The 13,975-nt window shown below is 32.2% G+C and overlaps 1 protein-coding gene across 3 annotated transcripts in view; it reads right to left on the reverse strand.

Annotated features, from left to right (window-relative positions):
• The window catches only part of Csmd3 (CUB and Sushi multiple domains 3), a 1,137,155-nt gene that overhangs the window by 709,363 nt on the left and 413,817 nt on the right, over nt 1–13,975 (reverse strand). The window lies entirely within an intron of this gene.

A 13,975-nucleotide genomic window follows, 5' to 3' on the forward strand; every position in this document is an offset into this window, starting at 1 on the left:
TAGTTCATTATATGCATGTATATTGATTTATAAACATCCATTTATAAGAGTATGTTTCTTACTAATTTTTATTGTAACTGTAAATATAGAACTACATATTTCTCTTCTACATTAAATTTCCAAATTGGGATTTTCTTTTTTTAAAATTAATATCTGTAAAGTTTGTACATTCTTGATTTGGAATGATTATCATATAATAAAAATTAATCTTATTGCAGAATCATAGGACTTATTGAGTATCTATTTAAATGAATACTTAAATGCTTAACAAGAACAAAAAGCTCTCAATTTTGTAGCTTGAACTATTAGTAAAGACTGAAAGGTTCTGCATAAAATGTTTCTGAATATTTTTAAGTTAATGGAGTGATATTTTTTTATGTATACTTCTCAGTATTTTGATTTCAGTATGCTGAATTAGGCTGATTTGAGAAACATATATAAGGTTGTTTAGCCACTCCAAAAGGAGTACATCGCAGCATCAGTTAAAACATTTGTGTTTTTCTTGTCTTGTGCTGTTTTCATATTAGTGGGTGTGATCATCCTGTTTGTCTTGAACTCAAAACGTAAGGGGTATGACTATGGAGCCCTTATTTTCTAGGCAGGAAACTGCCGAGATGATTGCCATGGAATTTTTCCAATATGAATTCCCATACTTGTCAATCTCATCAGACTTTCACAAGAATTATTTAATAATAACACATGAAAGAAACAGAGATGAAATACACATGCAAATTAACAGATTATACCGAACAATAAATTTACTTTAAAATATCAATCAGGAAAAAAATAAGTTTTAGAATTTACTACATTCACAGTAGCTGTGCAAATATGCCTGTGCTAATTGCTAAAATAATATTTAATAAGGATGATCTCTATTCCGATTGACAAACAAATGCTTATGTGACTTTCATGTAGCAATGGTGAGTCATTTCTATGAAATGATAGTCTTATTTCTTGTGATTGTGAGTGAAAATTTAATTAATCTTTCTGTTTTAAAATTTTATGAAAGCCAGATGAAAACCTAATGCTTAAACATTTGTAGTGCTTCAACGAAGCATCCAAAATTTGATTTTATTCTATAAGTGTGTGTGTGTGTGTGTGTGTGTGTGTGTGTGTGTTTTGTGACTGGGAGACAAGGCTGTCAGATCACTTAAAGTGGAGTTCCAAGGTGGCTTTAAAACGTGACAGGTAGGTTCTGTAACTGAGCTCCTGTTCTCTCTAAGAGCTGTGCAATAAGTGCTCTAAACCACCGAGCCACCTTTCCAGCTGCAAGGCTTTTGGTTTTAAATAAAGAAATCACTTACTATAAACATGGCATACTAAAAGCAAGGAAAATAGAGGAATGTGTACACTGTCTAAAACATGACAAGTGAGTTGAATGAACACACCTCACTACAAAGCCATTATGATTAATTTGAAATAAAATGTATTTGAAAAACAACTTCTTAATGTTTTTTGATTCTTGAAAACAGGCTTAGGTGGCAACTCTAATTATTCACCAGAAAGTTCGGATAGATTGATTACCAGAACCACTTTCTCATAGCACCCAGGACACAGATACAAGTCCAGATTAAACTTGGAATGGGAATCCATGTTTGGTACAATTTAGAAAAAGGAATGGAGCAATGGTAATAGTAATTATTTATTTTTCCATTACCCCAAAATATAACAAGATTTAGTGAGGAAGCAACAAAAAATTCGTTATTTTAAAACCAAAGTCTAGCCAAACATGTTTTTCAATCAGATATTTTATGTATCAGTTATGTTTTAACACACACAGTCTTATTATTCCACCAACATATTAGAATGCAAGCAAAGTGTAGATTTAGATGTTTGGATATCTGCCTATTGCTGCAGACCTACATCTAGATTAGTGCCTGGAATAGAGTAGGCACTCAAAAAAATACATGAAGTAAATATAAATGAATGAATGGATTTAATAATAAAGCTGAAATCAGATTATTAGTAAAAAGTAGGATAATTTAAAAGTACTATTACTACACATATTTACCATGAAAGAGTCACATTTTTAACACTGTCATGGTTAAAAGAGAATTCCAAATGGGAATAGGAAACAGGTTAACTCTGACCTATATTTTCAGAAACATCACTTTGAGAAAGTGTGACATCTGAACATTTAGAAGTAAATCATTAAACATTTTTTTGTACCACTTCAGAATGTGATAGTGCAATCTGGGGGTATGATGGATTACTTGCAATCTTGAGACATCCTCTAATTGAGGAGTAAATATGATTAATGAAAATAATAGGAATAATTATATTTAATATAGGTAGGTCTATTTAAAAGACCCATACTGACTCCTCCAATAAGGTAGTAAAAACACCCAATAACATTTTATAGAATATTTTTGTAGTTATTTACATCAAGCATAAACCAGTTCAGAATAATGATACTGGTACCTGTTTAAGTTGAGAGTGTAAGAAACATTAAGTTTTTCAATCATGTAAATGTATTTCAAGCATATAAATGAATTAAATATGTTTAATAGTTTAAAATCATTTAAAATGTGTGTATACATTACTGTCTATACACATGGTATCTGTCAATGTTGACACAATTCCTAGAATGAAATGCATCAACAAGGCATTATTAAATGTATAAAATAGCTTAGAATGAAGTGTATCAATAATGCAGCATTATATATACATACATATATATAATAATTTATCCAATCTTAAATCTACTGTTTAACTTTTTTCTGAAAAAATGAAGTATGCTGTTGTAAAATCACAAAACATTTGCCTTCAACAGCACATTAAAACATAACAAGACATACAACCAAATTAAAGGAAAAAATGTACATTCAAAAAAAATCTGTTCATCACTTAAACAGAATTGTGTATGTAAAGTGTTTTAACAAAATTAGATTGTCCTGTAATTATGGTGAGTTATCTTTTAAAATACTGTGTTTATAGCATGAAACATACCTACAATATAAATTCATTATTATTAAAAAGACATTTCCCCATATAAAAATAAAAAATGAAATGAAATACATATACAAAACATGCTTATACAAATCATAAGTGTGTGTCACATTTGGAATCATGACAATGGAGAATGACAAGCCTACACATGCAAGTTATAACAGTCAGAAATGGTGTGAACAATATCCAATTTGGTTTCGTAAGGCATTCTCATAAAAATTATTTTTGTACTAGCTTTATAACATTAACAATAAATATATAAGTTAAGAAACATAAGCCATTGTAAGAGTAGAGTTTAGAGAATGTACAAAATGAAATCTGATAACATGACTGGATTAAAAATTCCTTTTTATTAAATTTAAATCCAATTCAAATTTGATGACACATTGATTCCTAATTACGCTCTAATTCATCCAGAAGTCAAGAAAGACTATCTGCTAAACATGAGTATATGGACCCCCAATTAAAAAATGTACACATTAAATGTGTCTTTACAGTCCAAGAAGATCCCCTTAGCTGTGTGTGTGAGCTTTGGTTTGTGCATGTTGTTTTCCTATCACGTCCTTAATTTCAGTATTTTATCTGAATCAATCAATGAAATTGTACATAGCACATAATAATAAGAAGACATGTTATGATGAAAAATGTAATCAACATTTAAAATGAAAACATGCAAAACAAAAAGTGTACATATTTATATCCAAAATAAAGTAATGCTGAAATGAAATAAAAATATTTCTAACGTTGCAATTATCTCCATGTCATCATTTACACATTGTATTATTTTTGTTCATTGAAGTGATTTTGTAGTTTGCTTTTCCTTTTTAAAAAATATTTTTAGATTGATTTTTATTATTTTATTTTTTTGTTTTGTTTTGTTTTTTTGAGACAGGTTTTCTTTATGTAGCTTTACACCTTTTCTGGATCTTGCTCTGTAGACCAGGCTGTCCTCGAACTCACAAAGATCTGCCTGCCTCTGCCTCCCAAGTGCTGGGACAAAGGCATGTGCCACCACCGCCCGGCCTGATTTTTATTAGTTTATGAAATATTTTACCTGCATGTAAATCTGTGTACCAGATTCACTCTTGGTTCCCAAGGGAATGTGAGCCTCTATTTAGATGCTGGGAATCAAACCCAGGTCCTTTGCAAGAGCAAGAAATGTTCTTAACAATGAGTCAACTCTTCAGCCCTGCTTTTCTTCTTATATTGAGCATCCTTTACATGAATCTTGCAGGGGAAAGGCCAGTGCATGAAAGCACTATCAAACTCACTGAACTTGATGTTTAAATCAAAGGATGTCTCTGCTTCATTATGTCCAATGGTACTATTTTTACTAAGCATATACAGAAGCTGAGAAAGCAGCTAAATCAGTTTGCATTTCAAATGGTAATAATTGCCACAATTTCAAAGCTGTGTCCAGTAGAGTCTAATAGAATTCATGGTCAAATCAACATTCACATTAGAGAAGAGACTTGTAAACTGAGATAGAAAAACTTTGAAATGATACAAAGTAGTGTTTTCTTTTAATCAACTATTATTTATATAAAACTGTCACTGTCCAGAGCATTTAAAGTTATTGTCTAAACAGAATTAACTTATAAATCAGTTTCAAGAATTATTCAATATTGATCTTATGAAATTATATTTTACAATGAAATACTAAATTAATGTTGAATCTACATTACATTCTTGATATTTAAAAATCCTCAATGAATATGTTTACCCTGGCAATTAAGTGGTAATGTTAAATTTCAAAAGTACTGTTACTTGTGTTTACTTTCTTAAGTATCTTAAGATATCTTAAGTATCTTACTATCAAATAACCTGTATCAAGTAACATGACATCATGATGTATATTCAAATAGATAAATATATACTAATTTAAAATGTACTGGAGGGCTTAGAAAGAAATATCGTTTGGACTTTGTATTGCAAAATGTTCAGGTTATCTAAATTACACATATACTTCTGACTTAATAGTAAGTATAAATTAATACTTAGTTTTATATTGGCTTGGCTATTGCTCACTGATTACAAACTGTCTCAATGATAAAAGTGAACAAATAATAAAATATTTTTCATTAAAATGCAATTCATGATAATTTAGCCAATTGACTGTCACATTTACTAAATCTGTACTGCCATAAAATGAATATTAAGCAAATTATTTTCTGTGTCAAGTTATTTGACATCCAAAAAGAATCCCATATTGTGAAGTATTTGATGTGATGATGAATTTACATATAAAATAATGATAAATTCTTTTGGAAAATGACTTGTAGAAATATCAAATGATCACAAAACATTCATGGGACAACTGTACTGATCACAATGAAACTTCTACTTTTAAATATTAGGGCTGGGCGGTGGTGGCGCATGCCTTTAATCCCAGGACTCGGGAGGCAGAGCCAGGCAGATCTCTGTGAGTTCGAGGCCAGCCTGGGCTACCAAGTGAGTTCCAAGAAAAAAGGCGCAAAGCTCCACAGAGAAACCCTGTCTCGAAAAACCAAAAAAAATAAAAAAATATATAATAATAATTTATGAATAATATGATAAATAAAGAATTTTATCAAAATACATTAAAATAGGATGACTTATTACAACCAAAAATAGAATCAAATATTACCTTTCTTTTCGAGTGATCATTTATTGGTTCATGTGTTGATTACAAAGAAGTGGTAGTGTCCAGGGTCAGTACCTCATTACCCTCACTTATTTACATTTTGGAAACCTCCACTACACACCACTTGGAGGAATCCACAAAATGTGGTTTGAAGTCTTTGTGTTATAATAAGAATGAATGTTTTCCAAGAAGCCACACTAGTGACATTGAAAATCTACTGCACACGTTCTGAATGAGATTAGTGGTAAAGGTCCTAGGTTTGCATACATTTAGCATGTCTTGACACAACTAAGCACAACTGTCCTTCAACCTGAGAGTTTTAGCCCTTGAGAAGCATTTTCTGTCACTAGATACCACCCAAACAAAATATATATATAGTTATATATGTATGTTATATATATATAAGTATGTATACAATTTTCATTGAAGATTTAGAGGTATTGTTATGAAAAACTCTATACACCTTCTTCCATGATTTTATATCAGAAACATTACCTTCATAGTCATTCTGTTTCTGGTAATCCATGTATATTATTAATACTAACTAGAAAGCAGACACTATATTTTTTTATATTTATTTACTCTACTTCCTCTGAGAAGGTAAATGAAATATTTACCTAGTATTGACCAGAAGATAAACATGTAAAAATGAATAAAATTTTTAGATACACAACTCTCTTCATTCTCCAAAACTATATATTTTATTCTGTACTTAGTTATAATTATTGGCTATTAAATGCCTGATTGTTAATATATCAACATCACTAAATAATTTTCCCTCTCCAGATATGTCCAAATTATATATCATATACCATGAACCGAGTTTATATTTAACATACCAGAATAGAAGAATAAGGAGAATTTCATACTGGATATACAAAAATGTCTAAAAACCAGAAGTAACATTCCATAATTTGAAAGTTTCTCTTGTATAGTTCCTCAAATTGGCTCCATGTTTCCCCCGTTCTTTCATTTTAGGAGAGCTGTTTCTAAAATACAGACTTTTATGACATTATTTTTTATTTTGATGATAAAAGAGACAAATATGAAAAGTTGAAGCTGAGATTTCTTCTTACACTAGTAATGAGAAGAAATTGGAGGCCTTTATCTGACCTCTCTCTCAATGCTCCTGGGCCCTGGCTAATGTTATTGTTTGTAAATATACCTGTTATTTTTGTTTCATTCTATATTTCAGTTCCATTTTGAAAAGAGCGTTGCCATTAATTTTACAAATTTCAAATGTATCTTTTATTATTATTTTTTTCTAATACAGAATTTCTGTATGTAATCCCTCTGGCTTTCTGGGAAATCACTTTGTAGATCAGGCTGGCCTTGAACTCACAGAGATCCACCTGCCTCTGCCGCCCATGTTATGGGCATCAAGGCACGCACCATCACTGCTCAGTTTTAAGCATCTTTTAAAGTTTGCATTGTGCAGGGTTTATACATATTATGTGACCTAATGGAACCAAGTGTCTGCCCTTACTTCCACAATTTACTTTCTCCAATTATTTTTAATCATTAAAGTTTTTTCTTAGGTAAAAATGCTTGGCAAATTTTGGAAAATATTTACTTTAGAGAGGAATAAGAAATTTACCATATTAATATGAAATGATGCTTACTGAGATCTGATTGTCCAAAAACTATGAACTGACCTCATACAATTATTATGTAATTAGAAGTCATTGTTTACCACTGTGTGCAAGAGAGGTGTGGCTGGGTAGGAATCAGCTAGCCTTCTGGAGGAAGTACCATAACTGGCTTGATTGTGTACAAGTTGCTGAGCAGCTGGTAGGAATTGTCATAAATAGGCTGAAGTAATAGAGTCTATTAGAAACAAAGGCAAAAGGGTCTTATTTTCCTATATCAGACACTCTGTAGAACATTTGCACATTTTATAGTAGAGAAGTTATACTAGAAGAATTTGTATGAAAAAAATCATTGTCTTAGAAAATAGCATATAGGAGGAAAATTGAAAATATAAATGATATAATTAAAATAGGTAATATAATGCTCTTGATAGTAATGAATGCAATAAAATGATAGCAGAGCTTTACATGGTTTGTATTCAGCACTAAGTGTACTTAGGATTTTAGCTTGATTATAGGACAGAGGATGTTAAATTTTAGTCATCACAGAAAGAGAACTGAATGAGAGGAACTCAAATGCCATTAATTTTAACACTGTGACTTCTGGTCAGTCCTCTTTGACTTAATTCTCTAGGAGTATAGAGTTTAATCCTTAGGGTGATGTAAACCTGAAGGTTAATTAGATTACTCTCTTTTTTTTCAAAGCCTCCCTGGAAATGAGATAGATAAATTTATGTTTTAATTACAAAGGAATTCCATATAATTAAAAACAATAATATTTGATAAGACAGAAAGTAGACACTTCTCAACTGTAGATAGGTTTTTACACTATCTGCCCATTTTTGTTCTTGTAAATATTGTGAAAAGCAACCCAGTTCAGAGAATGAAATGCTGTACATGTGCTAATATCTAACAGAAAATAGATTTTCTGTTTTTCCTGTTTGCATTTTAAAAAAAATCTAAGCCTAAATTACTACAATCCATTTCTCTCCCTCCTTTCTATTGAAAAGACACATGTTCAGTACCTTATGCAGCACAGAAATATAGAGAAAGTATCTGTAGATCTCACTCTAAGAAGACTAATGGTAATTTAAATAATTAGAACACCGTGATATGTTCCACATTGAATATAAAAAGAACGAAGAAAATGTACTGGAAAACTCTAAACTATGCTCACATGAATCTTTGAAAGATCTAAGTGATGGGCATTGCTTGTTTAAATTTAAAATATTGCAAGGTTATTCCTGGTAGGAAAAGAGAAGATATGTATTTTTTTAGAAGTAACCCTTGGAAAAAATTCATAGCCGGGGAACCACAATGTATATTCAAGGCACTGCAAAATTTTTGATAGGGTGGGGATGGTGATAAAATGATAATGGAATCAGACATTAAAGAGTCAAGACGTTTCAACTTTGCTTCAAGAGACAATGCATCAACAAAGAGTGTCAAGCAGAAGATTGATGTGACAAGACTGCCATTTGGGAAAGGTTGTTCTAACTATAAAGTGGACATGGTGTTAAAGACATACATGAACTGAGGGCAGGACAGAGACTTCATTTACACACAGTGTGGCTATGAGCCTCTTGAAATGAAATTCCTAGATTAATAAATAAAAATCGACAACACACTTATATTTGAATGCTAGGAAGTCTACATTTTGTTTTATTTTACTTCTCCTTTTTTAAATTTGAATGCATGTATAGAGTCTGAAAAACTTGGGACACATTAATAATGAAGTATAGATACATACATACATACAAACGTATATATGTATATGTCTCCTTTTGAAAGAAAGTCTGTTTTTATTGATGTGAAAATTCCTGGAGTGTCATTAAAAGGACAGGATTTTTGAAAGCTTCTTTTTATTAAGCATAAATAAAGGGAAGGACAGTTAAGAACATGTTTGAGGTCCTTTTACTCCTTACATTTATTGCTACATTCTGTTAAGTACTGAAATCTTTCAGTTCTGTTGACTTTGATATGCTATGAAAATGTTAAGTTCCTACTTGAAGAAAAATATATTGAAAAATGAGAGAGCTAAGTCACACATGACTTAAAATTCAAGCTGTCCTAAAAATTTAATCCTTAAAACTAACATGCTGGATAAACGTCAACAAATACTGAATACAGTTTTCCAATCTCTAATTATGCAGTAAAACTTTTTGGATATTTAGACTTTCACAGATGATACAAAATAGAAAGAATAGGATTTAATTATCCTTTCACCAATTCTCCCTCAACTCTCTCTCTTGGTCACACACACACACACACACAAACACACACACACACATACACACCAATTTACTGAGGATTTGTTTATGGCATTAGGAGGATACCATATTCTACATGATGACTACTTAAAACATGGTCCATGAAATCTCAATCTCTTCCTATAGCATATATGAGAAGCTATACGTCTGAATGTCCTGGCTCTATTCAAAATTAAACAATGGATTAGATATTTTCTTTCCAATTTTCCACACATTTGTAAAGAACTCTTGGATATTTATGGAGCTCAAGCTATGAATAAAGGGACAACTTGTTTTGGCTACTCTGACATTACCACCTGAGTACAATTCTCTTCCTGTTAGTCATGATGCATACCCTGGAATGTATTTCAGCGTAAGAACAAAGTAACATAATTGACACATTTGTAGCTACATTTCAAATAAATATCATAACTTCTTAACTTATAAAGGCATAAAAAGTACACAGCAGATAGCAAGTTTTATTCTTTCCAATAATTTCGTTTCTGCTTGACATATGTTGATTTTATGTACTACCTAACCCTTTGATGGTTTCATTTTTCCTCTTTAAAATAATTTCAGAAATCTAAAGGTATTTTTTACATTATATTCTGCCCTCAAAAGTAGAAAAAACCCATTTATCCTCTTCAAGGTTTCTGATCATACTTCTGCTTAGATTATTATCTCACAACATTTGACATGAATCAAATATCTGCAAAATTGTGATCTTAAAATGTTCCTATGTAATGACTCTACTAAATTTTAGAAAACTTTCTGAAAGCAATGCTCATTTTCTGTCTCATAATTTCATTTTTGTGGAAAAATATTAACAAAACAAAAAATGAACCAAATATTTTAGCCATAATTCAAATTCTTTTATAATACTCCATAATGATTATTGATCATTTACTCCATAGACTTTCCTGTATGAATACTTTAACTTCTGTTGGCTCTGGATTTGTTTATGATTATCTTTATTATCCTGACATGTGTTTTTTGATTCCTTTTATTCTCCAGGAATTTTATAGTGAAGGAATTTGTATTTTGTCAAAAGTTGTTGTTTTGTTTTGTTTTGATTCCTGCAGATAAGGGGGTAATCATGTGGTTTCTGTCCTTGGATCTATTTATGTGGTTGATTGCTTTTTAAGTGACATATATATATATATATATATATATATATATATATATATATATATATATATATATATATATACACCCATTCCTGCATCTCTGGTTTGAAATTAGAGTCTTTGCTCAACAAGAATATTCTTCTATACTTGCCTATTTTTGTTGGCTCTTATTCTGGTTGGTACTGGGTAATGTTGGCTTCATAAATATAATTTGGAACTCTTCCTTTGTTTTCTTTTTACAGCATAATTTGCGCAGTATTGGTGATAAATCTTTGAAAGTCTGGCAAAATTCTTCCAGCTCCATCTGTCCCTGAGTTTTTTTTTAGCTGAGAGAATTTTAATTACTGCTAGTATTTCATTGGTTGTTATGATTTATTTCCTTCATCTTTGTTTAACTTTGGTAGGTTGTATCTATTTAGAAAGTTACCCCTTTCTTTTAGGTTTTCAGTTTAGTATCATAAAAGACTCTAGCATGGTTTTGTTTCTTTTGGTTAATTTAGCTAAAGGCCTAGTGGTCTTAATATTTTCAAATAATTAACTCTTAGTTTCATTACTCACTTTTATTTTGCATTTTCTATTTAGGATTCACTTATCTCCTCCCATCTGCAGTTTTAAGCTGTGTTTTGGCCTTGTTCTTGCCAAGGCCATAGGACACATCTTAAGCTATTAACTGGAATCTCTAAACATTTTTGATGTATGCACCTAATGTTATAAACTTACATATCAATGCTGACATAATTGTGTCCCATACATTTGGGTATGGTATAGCTTCATTTTCATTAAATTTTAGAAATTAATTTATTTTTGAACCCTTCCTTGACTCAATTATTATTCCATAGAGCAGCACCTTTTGTCTTTGAGTTTATGTGGTATCTAAGGTTTCAATGGCCACAGACATAGAGCTTTCTTTCATTTTGGACTGGTAGAATGCAGGATGTTATTTTACTTTTCATATGTCTTTTTTTTTTTTTTTTTTATTCTTAAGTTTCGTTTTGTGTCTTGATCAAAAGTTTAATTTGGAGAGAGTTTCATGGCCCTCTGTGAATATTGTGTACTCCTTGGTTTTGGTTGTTTTTTTCTGTTGTAATCAGTTAGATGTAGTTACATTTGGTGTACATCTTTTGAAAATTACAGTATCCTGCTGGTGGATGATTCTTTGGCTGTATGAAGTGACTGTCCTTATCTTTTTGGACTGGCTTGTTTGCAGTCTATGTATCTAGATATTTGAAGGGTGATGATTATGTTTCTTCATTCTATTTGCTGGAAATATTTTTCTACTCTTTTACCCTAAGGTGACATCTATCACATATAAGGAACTTTGTTTCTTTGAAGCAAAATGAAAAAGGATAGATACTGTTTTCTTCTGTACTTAGAACCTGTTTTCTAATGCAATTTTTGGGACTGTCTATTATTGAGTATAGGCCATTGATAGTGGAGTTATTCTTGAGAGATTAGTATTAGTTTCTGTAATTTTGTTGAATTTTTCTTCGACTTCTTTTGAGTGACTTCCCTGACATTGTTTATTTCCTGTGTCTTCTTTGCTTTTCAGACTGAAATATCCCTTCCAATATCCTCCATAGAGTATGCTTGGTGGTTATAAATTTGGTTGGTCTGTTTTTATTATGGAAAGTTTTTCAAGTATGTTTCCGTTTTAGTGGACAATTTTGCTGTCTGTAGAAGTCTGAAGCATCACTTGTCTTTCAGAACTTTAAATCCATATATTTAGGACTTTTTGGCTTCAACAGTTTCTGTGAAGTAATCCATCTTTATTCTGATGGCCTTCCTTTTTAGGTGACTTGGTCTTTCTCTCTCCTAGCTTCTGATGCACTTTCCTTATCTTGTGCTTTAAATGCTTTATCTATAATATATAATGGGGATTTCTTTTCTGGTCCTGTCTATTTTCTGTTCTATGTCCTTCTTGTCGAAGATTGCCATCTTTTTTTTTTTTTTTTTTTTTTTTTTTAGGTTTGGGGAATTTCTTCTATGTTTTTACTGAAGATATTCTCTGTCTTTGCTAAGGTATTTTTCATCTTATATAATTTAATTTGAAGGTCAGTCCTTGAACATCTCGAAACCTCCCATTTTCCATTCACATATTTAAAAAAAAAATTCTCCTTGACCATTCTGTTTGGCTCAGTACCTCTACATTGTCTCCTGGTCCCAATTTCCTACTTCTTATATGATCCATCCTGACAGCAAAGATTTCCATTGAGATTTTTCTTTGGCAGAATTTTTCATTTGCAGGATCATTTCAATTTAGTGTTTTTTGTTTGTTTGTTTTGTTTTGTTTTTTTCAAGAAAGGGTTTGTCTGTGTAGTTTTGGTGCCTGTCCTGTATCTTGCTCTGTATACCAGGTTGGCCCCAAATTCACAGACATCTGCTTGGCTCTGCCTCCTGAGTGCTGGGATTAAAGGTGTGCACCGCTACTGCCAAGCCTCAACGTAGTTCGGTGCAGCGATTCTATCTTTTATTTTGAAAGCTCTTTCCATTTCATTCCATAATTGATTTTGCTCTCTTGAACTACATCCCTGTCATCATTGAGTTGTTAGAACATAGATGCAATCATTCTTTTTAATCATTTGTCTTTTGAAGACAAAGATCCGAAGATCTTCTGAGTCACTCATTGGTCATCACTATGGCCTCTTAGTGGACTAAGATGGTGGACACGTTATTTTAGTTTTTCATGTTGTTACATTTCTGCATTGGCACTTGAATAATTGTAGTTATTTTAGCTAATGCCCTTCCATCCTTTTCCTGAAATCGTCCCTCTTCTTTCAGTGCAGTAGTATATGATATCCAAGAGAACATTGAGTTGTTAGAGTTATAACAGATTTTCTTTTGTAAAATTGGTATTGAAGTTCTAGCCTTATCTCTCTTTTGAGAGTCCAGAAGTGTCTGTGTGAAAAGATGCTATCCAAGGTCGGAATACTCTTTCCTGGCCATCTCTTCTGTTACTTCTAATGTTCCTCTCCAAGGCTGAGTGATCCACTTCAAGAAATCTTGGGGCAACTGGACCATGGGATCAAGAGATCTCAGGAAGGTAAGTGCATAGTCAGGAGGACATTTGGATCAAGAGGTTCAGGGCTTTCTGGGAACTCCAGGAGGTGAGATCCTGCAGGAGGAGGAGTTTATGCAGTGGGAAGTAGTGAGCTTAGTTTGATCCAGTAAGACAGAAAAAAAAATCCCAGGGGAGATGGATAGCCAATGACATGGGAAGAAGAAAAGTCTACTTTGTGGGGAGGGGAGGGAGGACCCAGAGCAGCAAGGCCACAGAAGAGGCAGGGAGAGGAACTGTGGAGTAATGATGAAGGAGAGGGGAGCAAAGCAGAAGCCAGGGCTGCCCATGAGAGTGGAAGGAGCTGACACTGCTCGGGAAGCAGGGAAGGCATGTCCTGGAGGAGCAGAGCAGCCTCCTGGCATCTCATTATATTCTCAGGT

The sequence above is a fragment of the Onychomys torridus genome, chromosome 16 (assembly GCF_903995425.1).
Source record: "Onychomys torridus chromosome 16, mOncTor1.1, whole genome shotgun sequence".
NCBI classification, from domain to species: Eukaryota; Metazoa; Chordata; class Mammalia; order Rodentia; family Cricetidae; genus Onychomys; species Onychomys torridus.